Source organism: Hyaena hyaena, unplaced genomic scaffold, assembly GCF_003009895.1.
Source record: "Hyaena hyaena isolate Hyena2069 unplaced genomic scaffold, ASM300989v1 scaffold_670, whole genome shotgun sequence".
Classification (NCBI taxonomy): domain Eukaryota; kingdom Metazoa; phylum Chordata; class Mammalia; order Carnivora; family Hyaenidae; genus Hyaena; species Hyaena hyaena.
The window spans coordinates 242,144-255,778 of NW_024081306.1; the positions used below are offsets into that span (position 1 = coordinate 242,144).

The 13,635-nt window shown below is 43.0% G+C and overlaps 1 protein-coding gene across 4 annotated transcripts in view; it reads right to left on the reverse strand.

Annotated features, from left to right (window-relative positions):
- APBA2 (amyloid beta precursor protein binding family A member 2) overlaps positions 1–13,635 on the reverse strand; it is a 262,791-nt gene that overhangs the window by 203,484 nt on the left and 45,672 nt on the right. For all 4 annotated transcript variants that reach the window (XM_039217199.1, XM_039217198.1, XM_039217196.1 and 1 more), the window contains exon 2: positions 10,304–10,410. The gene's annotated coding sequence lies outside the window, so the exon portion shown is untranslated. The remainder of the gene's footprint in view (positions 1–10,303; positions 10,411–13,635) is intronic.

Here is a 13,635-nt window from a genome sequence, read left to right on the forward strand (position 1 = left end):
AACCCAGGCAAGAAATGAGTGAACCATCAAATAAAGTACAGTAAAACCTTGGATTGCAAGTAACCTGTTCTGTGAGTATTCCACAAGACTAGCAAACATTTCTAATACATTTTAATTTTAACTCGATGAAGGAGTGATGTCTTGCAATACAAGTAGTATGTGATGCCAAATGTCACATGACCACAACTGAGCCAATGGTTCTTGAAATTCACTTTGATATACAAGTGCTCTGGATTACAAACATTATGCTTGCAAATCAAGGTTTTACTATATATATATATATATATATATATAGTATATATTCCAGGTGGTGACAAGAGTCATGAGGAAAATTGAAGCCCGGGGTAGGGCTCAGTTTCAGCTCCAACACAAAAAGAGCTTGAAAGTTGCCACTTGAGTCCTTACAAGAAGAAAGAGCTGGACAAACTGAACATCAGTGACTTTTCTTGGACCTATCAGTAAACGCAGATGGCCCCTGAAATCTGAAGGACAAGAAACAGCTCTTGGTTCTGACAGAGGGAGGAGGAAATAACCATTGTGAAATACACCCAGAACCTTCTCCATAACAAAGGTCTGCTGTCCAGGGGGAAAGACTTAGTCAGAATCTTGTCTCAAAGCCACCAGGGAAGGATGGGAAGGGTATTTTGCTCACTTCAGCCACTCTAGCCTCTCTCTCTCTCACCTAAGGAGGGTAGAAGAGCTTTGTGAGAACCTCTAGTAAAAGTCACAGCCTGGGAGCACAGGCTCACCTAAAGATGGAGATCTCATCATAAGATTACAGAATACTTCCCCTCCCCCACACCTTCCACCACACCACAGGGCTCCAGTATGATACCAGTGGGTTACAGCTAAAGGAGCTACAGATTTCTCTGACCAGGAGTGCCAAGCAAAGGCCACAATTGAGGTAGGACAGACAAAACCAAGGCAGGCATGATATACAGACCAACCCCTAATGAGATTTACACAAACCCTTACATTAAAGGCTTATTACCTAAGTTCTTATTTTCCATTATAATATGCCTGGCTTGCAACAAAATATAAGGCATGTCAAAGACTAAATAAGTAAATAAATACATAAATAAATAAAATTTTAAACCCACATTTATAAGTAGTAAAGCAAGCAGTATAACCAGATTCATATGATGGTTTTTGGAATTATCACACTGGGAAATTAAAATAACTATGACTAATGTGTTAAGGGTCTTGATGGGAAAAAAAAGAAGAACAGGCTGGTAATGTAAACAGAAGAACAGAAAGTCTGAGAATCAAAAAGAAATGCTAGAAATGTTTTTAAAAGAACCTGTAATAGGTTGAATGAAGAATACCTTTGAAAATAAAGGATACCCTTCAGTATATTCGAGATGGCTGGGGTACAAATCAGTGAGCTTAAAGACAGGTCAATAAAGATTTCCCCAACTGAAATGCAAACAGAAAAAGAATGGGGATAAGGTGGGCCGAACAAATATCCAAGAATGGTGAGACATTATCAAGAGATGTAACATACATGTAATTAGAACATCAAAAGGAAACAACATAATGGAGAAGGAAAAATATTTGCAGTAACAATAGCCAAAACTTTTCCAAAATTACTAACAGTGAACCACAGATCCCAAACAGGATAAATATTTTAGAAAAAGAAAAAGAACAAAACAAAAAATACCTACTCAAACTGCGAAAGAGAAAATCATGAAAGCCAGAAGGAGGTGGGGAAACATTTTATCTAGAGAGGAACAAAGAAAAGAGTTAACAGCAGACTTCTCCTCAGAAACCACGTAAGCAAGAAAAGAGTAAAGGAAAATCTTTAAAGTTTTAAAAGAAAAAACCACCAACGTAGAAGTCTATGTCCAAACACAGTTATCTTTCAAAAGTGGAGGAGAAATAAATCTTATCTTAGACAAACAAAAACCAAGAGAATTTGTCACCAGAAATGTTCAAAAACCCTTCCTCATGCAGAAGGAAAAGTAAATAGTGGAAACTTGAATCTACATAAAGAAAGGAAGAATATCTGAGAAGAAATAAATGAAGGTAAAATAAAATCTCTTATTTTTGTTACTGTTATTCAATCAAAAGAGTAATTTTTTATTTAAAGTAATAACAGTACAATATGTTGTATAATTATAGCTTATGGGTAAGTAATGAATGACAGCAATATCACGAGGAATGGGAAGAAAGAATTACTAATACTCTGTTTTTACTCTGTTACTTGCATTAATATGAAAAAAGTATTCTTAGTATTATTTGAAGGTAGACTTTGATTATTTTATAATGTATACTGTAAACCCTGAGATCAACACTAAAAATTTTTTAAAAGAAGTATAAATGATAACATAAGAGAACATAATGGAATCATATAAAATGGTCCATGAAAACCAAAAAGGCAAGAAATAAAGAACCTGTTGCAAAAATAAAAGACAGCTATTAAAAAGTTCGATATTAATCTAAATACTTCAACAATAACTTTAAATGTGAATGGTCTAAAAATATACCAACTAAAAAACAGAGGTTGTCAGAGTAACCTCTGACAGACCCAACCATATGGTGTCTATAAGAAACCCATTTTTTTTCTTTTCAATTTTATTTAAATTCCAGTTAGTTAACATACAGTGCAATATTGGTTTCAGGAGAATTCAGCAATTTATCCCTTACATACAACACCCAGTGTTCATCACCAGTGTTCTCCTTAATATCCATCCCCCCATCACATCCCCCACCCACCTCCCTCCATCAACCCTCAGTTTGTTCTCTATGTTCTCTATCTTTTAGAGTCTCTTATGGTTTCTTTCCCTCTGTCTCTTTTTCTGTTTTTCTACCTCCCATATGTTCATCTGTTTTGTTTCTTAAACTGCACATGAGTGAAATTATATGGTATTTGTCTTTTAATGACTGAGTTATGTCACTTAGCATAATTCACTCTAGCTCCATCCACATCATTGCAAATGGAAAACTCATTCTTTTTGATGGCTGAGTAATATTCTATTATGTGTATATATGTGTGTGTATATATCATATATATCATACACATACATATATGTATATATGCATGCGTGTGTGTATATGTCACATACACAAATGTATACACACACACGTTATATATGTATATCTTCTTTATCCATTCATCAGTAAATGGACATTTGGATTCTTTCCACAGTTTGGCTACAAGATCCATTTTAAATATAAAGACTCTGGGGTGCCTGGGTAGTTCAGTCATCTAACTTTGGTTCAGATCATGAACTCACTGTTCATGAGTTTGAGCCCCACATCGGCTCTCTGCTGTCAGCACAGAGCCTGCTTCGGATCCTTTGTCTCCCTCTCTCTGCCTCTCCCCTGTTCATGATCTCTCTCTCTCTCTTCCCAAGATAAATAAACATTTTAAAAAGGAACAAAAAAATAAATATAAAGACTCTGATAGGATACAATGAATGGAGAAAGATAAACCATGCTAACTCCAATCAAAAGAAAATTAGAGTACCAATATTAATTTCAGACACAGCAGACTTTAGAATAAGGAAAATCATCATGGATAAAGAGGGGGCATTACATAATGATATGTAATTCTATTTAATTATTCAAGAAGATATTACAATCATAAACAGCTATGTACCAAACAGCAGAGTATTAAAATATGGGAGGCAAAAACTGATAGAATTGAAAAGAGAGACAAATTCACTATTATAATTGGAGGCTTCACCATCCCCTGTCAGTAACTGATATAACAAGCAGACAGAAAATCAACAAAGATAGTTCACTTAACAGCCCTATCAATCAACTGCTTCTAAATGACATTTATAGAATATTCTATCCAACAACAGCAAAATATACATTCTTCTCAAGCTTGCATGGAACATTTACCTAAGTGTCTTAGCCCACTGGACTGCTGTAACTAAATACCACAGACTGGATGGCTTATACACAACAAATATTTATTTCTCATAGTTCCAGGGACTAGAAGTCCAAGATCAGGATGCCACCACTGTCAGGTGTGGGTCCCCTTCTGGGTCTCAGACTTCTCACCATATCCTCGTAAGGCAGAAGGGGAAGGGGATAGGGAGCTCCATGAGGCCTTTCATAAGGGTAGTAATCCCATCACAAGAGCTCTGCCTAATCACCTAATCACCTCCCAAAGATCCCATCTTCTAATACCATCACTTTGTGTGTGGGGGCGGCAGGGGGGTTATGACGTCAACATAAGAACTTGTAGGGGTCAGGAAGATACCAATATTATGATCATAACACCAAAAAAGACCACACTTGGGGCCATAAAACACACCGTTACAAGTTTTTTGTTTTTTTTTTAAATAAAGGGGCGGCTGGGTCGCTCAGTCGGTTAAGCATCTGACTTCAGCTTGGGTCATGATCTCACAGTTCGTGGTTTTGAGCCCCACGGTGGGCTCTGCGTTGACAGCTCAAAGCTGAGAGTCTGGAGCCTGCTTTGGAGTCTGTTTCTCCCTCTTTCACTCTGCCCTGCCCACCCCACTTATGCGTTTACTCGCTCGCTCGCTCTCTCCCTCCCTCTCTCAAAAATAAATAAACTTTTTAAAAAGATTTTTTAAAAAAATAAATAAAACAAAAATAGATATCATACAAAGTCTTTTCTTAGACTAGAAAGGAATTAAACCAAAAAACAATTAACAGGAAGATAGGTGAAATTTCCAAATACCTGACAATTTAATAACACAATTTTAAATAACACATGGGTCAATGGGGATATATTGACAAATTTAAAAAATTTTTTAACTAAATGAAAATGGAAACACCAACTGTCAGAATTTGCAGAAGTTAGCAAAAGCAGTGTTTGAGAAAAAGTTAAAGCACTAAATGTATACATTAGAAAAGAAGAAAGATCTAAAATCAATAACCTAAGCTTCTACCTCAGGAAACAAGATGAAGAACAATTTTTTTAATGTTTATTTATTTTGAGAAAGAGAGAGAGAGCATGTGTGTGCATGTGCGGGGAAAGGGCAGAGAGAGAAAGGGAGAAAGAGAATCCCTAGCAGGCTCCACGCTTAGTGCAGAGCCCAACATAGAGCTCAATCTCATGACCACAAGATCATGACCTGAAATTAAGAGCTGGATGCCTTACCAACTCAGTCACCCAGGCGTCCCAAGATGAAGAACAATTTTAAGCTTAAATCAAGCAAAAGAAATATAGCAAAAGAGCAAACATCAGTGAAACTAGAAATAGGATAATGATAAGAAAAAATCAACACACCAAAAATCTGTTTTTTTGACCAAGCTAACCAAGAAAAAGGAGAGAAGACACAAATTACTAACACCAGAAATGAAAAAAATATTGTACCCACAAACATTGAAAGCATAATAGTGGAATACAACAAAGAACTATGCCCCCAAATTTGATAATTTAGATTAAATGGACCAATTTTTTAAAAGATATTCACTACCAGACTCATACAAGGAAAAAGACAAACTAAACAGCTATCTGTGTTAAAGAAATTGAATCAATAATTAATAATCTTCCCCCCAAAATCACCAGGCCCAGGGGACTTCTCTTAAGAATTTTACCAAATGGTTAAGGAAGATAGGATACCAATTCTCTACACTCTACTTCAGGAATTTGAAAAGGAAGGAACCCTTGCTGACTTATTTTATAAAGCCAGTATGACCCTAATATCAAAAACAGATATGGGGTGCCTGGGTGGCTCAGTCGGTTAAGCTGCCAACTTTGGCTCAGGTCATGATCTCACGGTTTGTGGGTTCTAGCCCTGTGTCGGGCTCTGTGCTGACAGCTAGCTCAGAGCCTGGAGCCTGCTTCACATTCTGTATCTCCCTCTCAATCTGATCCTCCTCTGCTCACCCTGCCTCTCTCTCTCTCTCTCAGAAATAAAAAAAAATTTTTTTTAAAAAAACAGATAATTACAAGAAAACTAGAGACCAGTATCTCTCATGAATATACACTTAAAAATCCTCAACAAAATATCAGCAAATAGAATCCAATGATATCTGAGAAGAATTATACATCACAACCAAGTGAGATGTATTCTAGGGATGCAATCTTGGTTCAATATGAGAAAATAAACTGATATAAGCCAACACACATAGACAAAAGAAGAAAAATATACAAACACATTAATTAATGCAGAAAAAGCATTTGACAAACTCCAACACCAATTCCTGATTTAAGAAAAAAAAAAAAAAAAAAAAAACATTTACCAAATTAGTCACTAAGGAGAGCATCCTTAGCTTGACAAGGGGAAACACAAATCAAAACCACCATAAGATACCACTTCGCACCCAGATGGGCCATAAAGGATAAGGAAAACAGGAACCCTCACATCTTGCTGGTGAGAATGTAAACTAATATAGCAACAGTGGAAAACAGATTGGTAGTTCCTCAAAAAATTACCATATGATCCAGCAATTCCACTCCTAGGTATATACACAAAAGAACTGAAAACATGTATTCAAATACCTGTATGCACACATTCATAATAGCATTATTCACAATAGCCAAAAAGTTGAAACAACCCAAATGTCCATCAATGGATGAATGCATAAATAAGACGTGGTATATAAATATACAATGGAACAGTACTCAATCGTAAAAAGGAATGAAGTTCTGATACCTGCCACAACTTGGATGAACGGAATAAACATTATGTCAAATCAAAGTCCATTTGGGCTGCTGTAACAAAATACCACAGGCTGTGTGGCTTATAAATAATATTTATTTCTCACAGTTCTAGAGGCTATGACACAAAAGATCACATACTATATTATTTCTAATTGTATAGAAAACATCCATTATAGGTAAATCCACAGAGACTAAAAGCCAAGTGATGGTGTCGGGGGGTGGGGGACAGGGAATGGGGAGAGAATGCTTAATAAGCCTAAGCATTTCCTTCTGAAATGATGAAAATGTCTCAGAACGAGATAGAAGTGATAGATGCATGATAGTAGGAGGCATTAAATGTTACTAACCTACACATGTTAAGATGCTTATTGTTTAATTTCTGTTATGTGAATTTTACCTCAGTTTTTTAAAAATGTAGATAACATCATATTTAATGGTGAGAAACTAGAGACTTTCCTCCTAAGATTGAGACCACGGCAGAGAAAGACGGAAAAAAACAAGATCCAAATGCTGCAGGCCACTCAGGATGCTGATAGAACATCATGTGTTGGATTTGTCAACACTGGGTGTTGGTGACCTGGATGAGAATTCTCAGTGGAATGAGAGGGTGGGAAGCCAACCAGAGTAAGCTGAAGAATAACCCTTTCTGGTTTTTAGGAAAGGGGGTTAGAAACCTTTCTTCATCTTCTCTTGAAACTGTTCAAAAACAAAAGGAGAATCAGAAAGAGAAATAAACACTATACCTACTAATCAGAAATTGATTTTTTTCAGATCTATGGAGATGTTTGTTACGTTCTCTTGATTTAGTCTATCCTGACTGATACACGTTTTATAAGGATTTAACCCAAAATTATGAAATAACTATACTGGTTAAATACAGCATCCCTACCAAATGAAAACTGTGAGTTAAAATCATCTTCACCACAATAGAGAAGTTCAGAAATAACAGTGTATGCAAAATCTTTACAAATGTGGAGCTAAATCACAGAAGATACAGCTAACAGCTGGAAGTGGTAGTCTATGGGGAGCGCGATAGGGCAGGGGTTGCATCGGGATCATAGAGGCAGTAGCCAAGAGTCTGCTATGTTTTCATAAACCTTATAGAATTCCTGACTTCTTAAAACGTGTATACGTATAGAATATTGATAAAATAAAAATAATATTCGAAAAAAAGAACCCAGGGCTGTCAAGGGGGCTGAGGGCAGGTGGTGCATGTCAGGTCGCAGCCTGAAAGGACCTGGCCAAGAATGCTGTGTAAGCATGCCTGTGCACAGGGCTGGGTCTTAGCTGCCTCAGTTTCCCCAAACACACAGGACAGGGCCCAGCAGAGTGATGAAGGTGTGGCTGAGGATTTGGAACTGCAGCCATGATTTTAAATCCCAGCTCTGTAAATGTCCATCAATTGATAAATGGATCGAGAAGATGTGGTTTATCTATACAATGGAATACTACATGGCAATGAGAAAGAATAAAATCTGGTCATTTGTAGCAACGTGGATGGAACTCGAGGATGTTATGCTAAGTGAAATAAGTCAGGCAGAGAAGGACCAATACCATACATTTTCACTTGTAAGTGAAACAGGAGAAACTTAACAGAGGACGATGGGGGAGGGGAAGGGAAAAAATAGTTGGGGAGAGGGAGGGAGGCAAACCATGAGAGACTCTTGAATACTGAGAACAAACTGAGGGCTGATGTGGGTGGGGGAGAGGGGAAGGGGGTTGACGGGCATGGAGGAGGGCACTTGTTGGGATGACCACTGGGTATTATATGGAAACCAACTTGACAATAAACTATTTAAGGAAAATAAAATAAAATAATAAAATAAAATTAATAAAAAACAAACATTAAAAAAATAAAAATAAATCCCGGCTCTGCCACTTTCCAGCTCTATGCATGTGAGCAAGAACCTCACTTTTCTCCCGGGCCTTCAGCAAGCATTCAAGGGGTCACTGTGTGTGGCTCCCCAGCACAGCACCTGGCCCACCCAGGTGCAGCACAAATAGGCCTTTACTGCTTGTAACTTCTCAACACTTACTTGAAGGAGCTGCTGTGCTGCTGGGTTGAGAGGTAGGTGGGAGACATAATGGGGTGGGTCAGGATGTTTCCTGAAAGATGGTCTAAAGTGGGGTTGGCACTGAGCAGCTCACTGGGGTCTAGATTAGGGACCAGATGGTGAAGAAGTGAAGCACAGGAAGGCTTTGGGGAGGGCAGTGTGGAAGCCAATGAAGGTGCTGTATAAGAACAGAGAACCGGAAGGCCAGGCAGACTGGCCACTGAGGGACGGAACATGGGCTGGGAAATGTGGCCTGCTGTATGCTGCACTCAGGTACCCCGCTAGAAAAAGGTCTCATGTGAGATGTAACACAGCTATTGATAATGCCCCCCCACCCTTTGCAGGACAGGCTGGGCTGTTCCACTGACCAGATGCCACAGGCAGCTGAAAGATGGGCCCTGTCCTAGGAGGGGACTTGCTATGGCTCCAAAGGCAATGTTCAAGTCCTAACCCTCAGTACCTGTGCATGTGACCCTATTTGCAAACAAGGTCTCTGCAGATGGTCACATGAAGATGAGGTCATTGGAGTGGGCCCTAATCCAATATGACTGGTGTCCTTTTAAAAAGGGGAAATCTGGGGGCGGGGGGGAGCGGTGCCTTGGTGGCTCAGTCGGTTAAGCATCCAACTTTGGCTCAGTCATGATCTTGCGGTTTGTGAGTTCAAGCTCTACATGGGGCTCTGTGGTGATAGCTCAGAGCCTGGAGCCTGCTACGGATTCTGTGTCTCCCTCTCTCTATGCCCCTCCCCCACTCACTCTCTGTCTCTCTCTTTCTCTCTCTCAAAAATAAATAAAGCTTAAAAAATTTTGTGAGGGGAAATTTGGGGACACCTGGGAGGCTCAGCAGAAGGAGCCATCCCTGCCAGACCTTGATTCAGGACCCCCAGCCTCCAGAGCCAAGAGAGAATAAGCTTCTGTTGTTTCAGCCACCCAGCCCGTGGTACTTTGCCACAGCAGCCCTAGGAAGCTAATACAGGCCTGGCAGCTCTCACTGCCAGCAGGTGACACCCTCAGACACAGCCTTGCATAATGCCTCAGTCACAGCCTGAGTGCCCAGCACCATCCACTTGGGGAGACTTTCCACAAACCCCAGGCTGCCCAGCCCCCACCTGGTCACCCTGGGGAGGCCCCTGCCCTAATGGCAGCATCTCAGGTGCACCAACTCGGTCAATGAGTAGCCTGGAGCTGGGCTGGTTGGGCAGGGAGACCCTGCCCACATCCTGCTGGCTCTGACTGCTGCACTCCCAGGGAGAGCCACTCACCTGGATGCCCCTGACCCAGTGCAACCTAACAGGAAGGGGGTTCCCTAGGGAGGCAACACAGTGCCACGCAGAACACCAGGGCAGCAGAAAGCACCCTGAAAGGGTGAATCTGATAGGGGAGGTGGGCGGGATCATAGGAAACAGTCTACTGTGTGGCCATCAGTCCTCTAAGGAGACACGTTGGACTCCTTCTTGCCTTTCTCTGCAAAATAAATTTGTAAAAACAGAAAGCAATGAAAAATTTTAGTGTAGCTGCATTTAAGCTTTTCTTAGAGAGAGGTGGGAGGCCACAGGGCGCATCGCTGTTCTACCAGCTCCCATTTAGCAAGGGGGCTGAGGTATATACGCGAACGGCAGGTGGGGCCCAGCATCGTGGTAACTATCACAGGTCCTACTCACTCGCAGTCGCCAGGCCCAAGAGGGCTCTCAGCCATCCGCAGGATGGTCCTGGCCTCGGAGGTTGGTTTGCCCATGCAGGATTCAGCAAAGCTTAAGTCTTCCAGAGACTGAAAGAAGAGAGCACAAACAAGGCGTCAATGGGCTGCAAGCAAGCTGCTTATGTACGAACACAAAGGAGCTCTCCTATCTGAGCATTAAAAAAAAAAAAAAAAAAAAAGAGGCTAACAGCTCCCTGCACCAAAATGTCAAAAGCAGCTCAGAACTCCGGGATCAGAACTCCAAGGTTCTGCAGAACAGCCAAACGTTTTGAAAATCAAAGAGCTGCAAGTAGATCATGAGTCTCTCCAAGTTTTCAAGTGAGCCCTCCTGCTCCTTCCCAAAGGTCAGCACGCACAGACAGCTAACAATTTGAGGCCACCGGCAGCTGGGCCTAAGTCAAAAAGAGTAGGGAATGCAATTCTCTAACCTTTTTTAGAAGAAGACACAGAAAACCCTACAGCATTAATATTTCAGGTTTCACTTGCTCTAACAGGAAATGAAGCACATTCTTCAAAGTTCTGTTCCCAATTTGTTTTCCAAAGAAGCAAAATGCTACCCAAGATACAGAGCTTGATGTCATCTGCATATGTGACATACACGGCAGGGAGTTCTACAAAATACACTGAACAAAGCCTTTTCTAAGAGTGACCATATATGCACATGTGGGTGCACCTTGCAAGCCACCCCCTATGCAAGTGACATCATTTCCTCCCTGACACACGGGGGCGCCAGCGCCCAGCCCACAGCCTACAGACCGGGGCCACCCTGGCCTGGGCCACTGCCTGGATCTGTGCAAGGAGCTAGACTACAGAGGCACCTGGGTTCACATCCTAACTCTGCCTCTTACAGCCTGAAAGGCCTAAGGAACTACCCATGCCTCAGATTCCCTACTTCAGAGGAGGATGGGAGCACTAAGATATTGGGGTTCAGACCTCATCTCCAGCACCAGGACCTTGGTCCCTTATCATGTCAAATGAAGGCACTGACCCCCATGACTTACAAGGCTTCTTAAGATCTTGTTTAATTTTTTTAATTTTCTTTTTTAGTTTATCCATTGGGGGGGGGGGGGCAGAGAGAGAGGGAGAGAGAGAATCCTAAGCAGGCTCAGTACTGTCAGCACAGAACCAGATGCAGCGCTCAAACTCATGAGCTGAGGTATGACCTGAGCTGAAATCAAGAGTCAGACACTCAACCAACTCAGGTGCCCCCGGTTCCTTGAGCTTTAATGTCGATGGCTGCTGCCATGTGCCCTGTCCAAAGAACAGGCCACCCAGCTGAAGGCCTCCTAAGTCCAAATATGACCCCACTCCCCACCATGGGCGCACTCCAATACTGATGGACGAGGGCATCACTGTCCGTGCAGGTAACACCCAGGCCAAACCACACCTGTACCTGCCCCACCCACAGCCAGGAACACTACTGGGGCACATGGAGGAATGATACTAAATGACATGGTCATTGACTCCGGACCACAGCATGCAAGGCAGCTAGCTCCCAAGCCTCAGCCTTGCCCATTGCTTCATCAGGCCCCAAGACCCCAAGCCATTGGTGCTTCACCCCTTTCCTGCCAGTGTCAAGTCATTCCCTTTTTTGTTCCTCCAGAATCTTACGGACAAACTCCTGTTCATTCTTCAAAACCCAACTAGGAAAGGCATCCCTGAACTTCAGTAGTAAGCACACTCTTCTCAGTCTGTACTGTTTTCTGCAGTTTTCATTCCCAACTGTATCCCCTGCTCCCTCGAGGAGCCTACCTGGCCTCATGAAGGCAACATTCCAGACTGCAGATGCCACAGCAGCCAACAAACCAAGGACATGGGCCTCAAGCATAGCCTTAAAGAAAGGGGAGAGCCCATGCAAGAAGCTACAAGGACTGGGAAAGGGCTCTGAACGGGAGCACTGCATTGAGGTCACAGCAGAAGGGAAGCGGTGAAACATGCCACTGAAACCATACTGTGTGCTGAACGCCAAGCTCCGAGGCTACCAGAAGTTTCTGACTGTGGAGGGGGGCTATCATGTCAGTTTGGTGAAGGATGGCCTGGGAAGGGAAGGGCTCATCCCAGAGTCCCCAAAAGAAATGCAGAGGTCCCTGTAGGGGTCAGACTTGCAGAGTCCCTTGGAGAGAAGCCCCCCCAAGGTGTTTGCTGATGAAGCCATTCAGAAGAGGCTGCACAGAAAAACTCTTCCCCGACTCCCCCGTGCTCTCCACTACCCCAGGCCCTGCATTCTGCATGGAAAGCCTCCTGCCAGTCCCCAAAGCTGCATAATTACCACACTGCACAAAACTGCCTTTCACCAACCTGTTAACTGCCATGAGCCACAGGCTGCCACGTGTAGCATGTCCCTGAGGCTAAAAATACAGCCAGCTTCTCAGGACACTCCTCCTGAGAGGCCATTGACAGGGGCGGAGGTGAGGCTGCCTGGGAACCAGAAAGTCTTCCTTAGTTGCTCATCTACCCTCCATTCAAAAGCCATCTGTGGGGCCAACCTACTATGTGCCCAGCTCGGGTCCTCAGCTCTCTGCCTTCTGCAGTACCTGGCAGATAACACTCCCTGGCAGGAAGCAGGTGACACTGTGCCCCTCCCCACTCCCCTCTGCCCTACCCTCAGCTGCTCACAAGGCTCACCCAGAAAAAAGATTCACAAGGAGATGGTAAACACGCCAGCAACTCATAAATCCCCACAGTCATGAATCAACTGGGAATAAAGCCTAGAAGCTGCCCTTCAGGACTCCTCAAGCCCAAAAAGAATATGGGAAGACATAGACATGACGGTGGAGGGCATGCCAGGCCAATGCTTGTGCTCCATGCCTGACAACTAGCCAGCTTGGTCCACCTCACAACGAGTGGTGACTCGTGGCATGAAGTGACCCTACTGTGAACAGTCAAGCTAGGGCTGGGCTGACACAGGAACGCTGCTGGAGGATTGCCTGTCCTGTTGGGAGGAACATGGTGCTGGCAACGTCACACCCAGCTCCACCAGGTCCACACTGACACTGAGCCCCCAGACAGCTGAAAATGACCAAGCTCAGGAAGGCAGAGCTCACAGGGGCAGGCCTGTCCCCAGAATCAGGGGCAGCCCTAACCTTTGAAGCCTGCTAGAGTCACTTCTTGCCTCTGGCCCTCTGTGTGTGGTGGCTGGACTGCCCAGTCCTGCCCCGCCCCCTGCTCACACTCCCACAGACCACTGTGCACAAAGCGCATTGTCTTCTCTCAGTCAGAAGAAGGTCCCACCACGTCCCCTCCCCCAGGCTCAACAGCCCGAGTAAGCCTGGCAAGGCCTTTCTCCACCTGGTC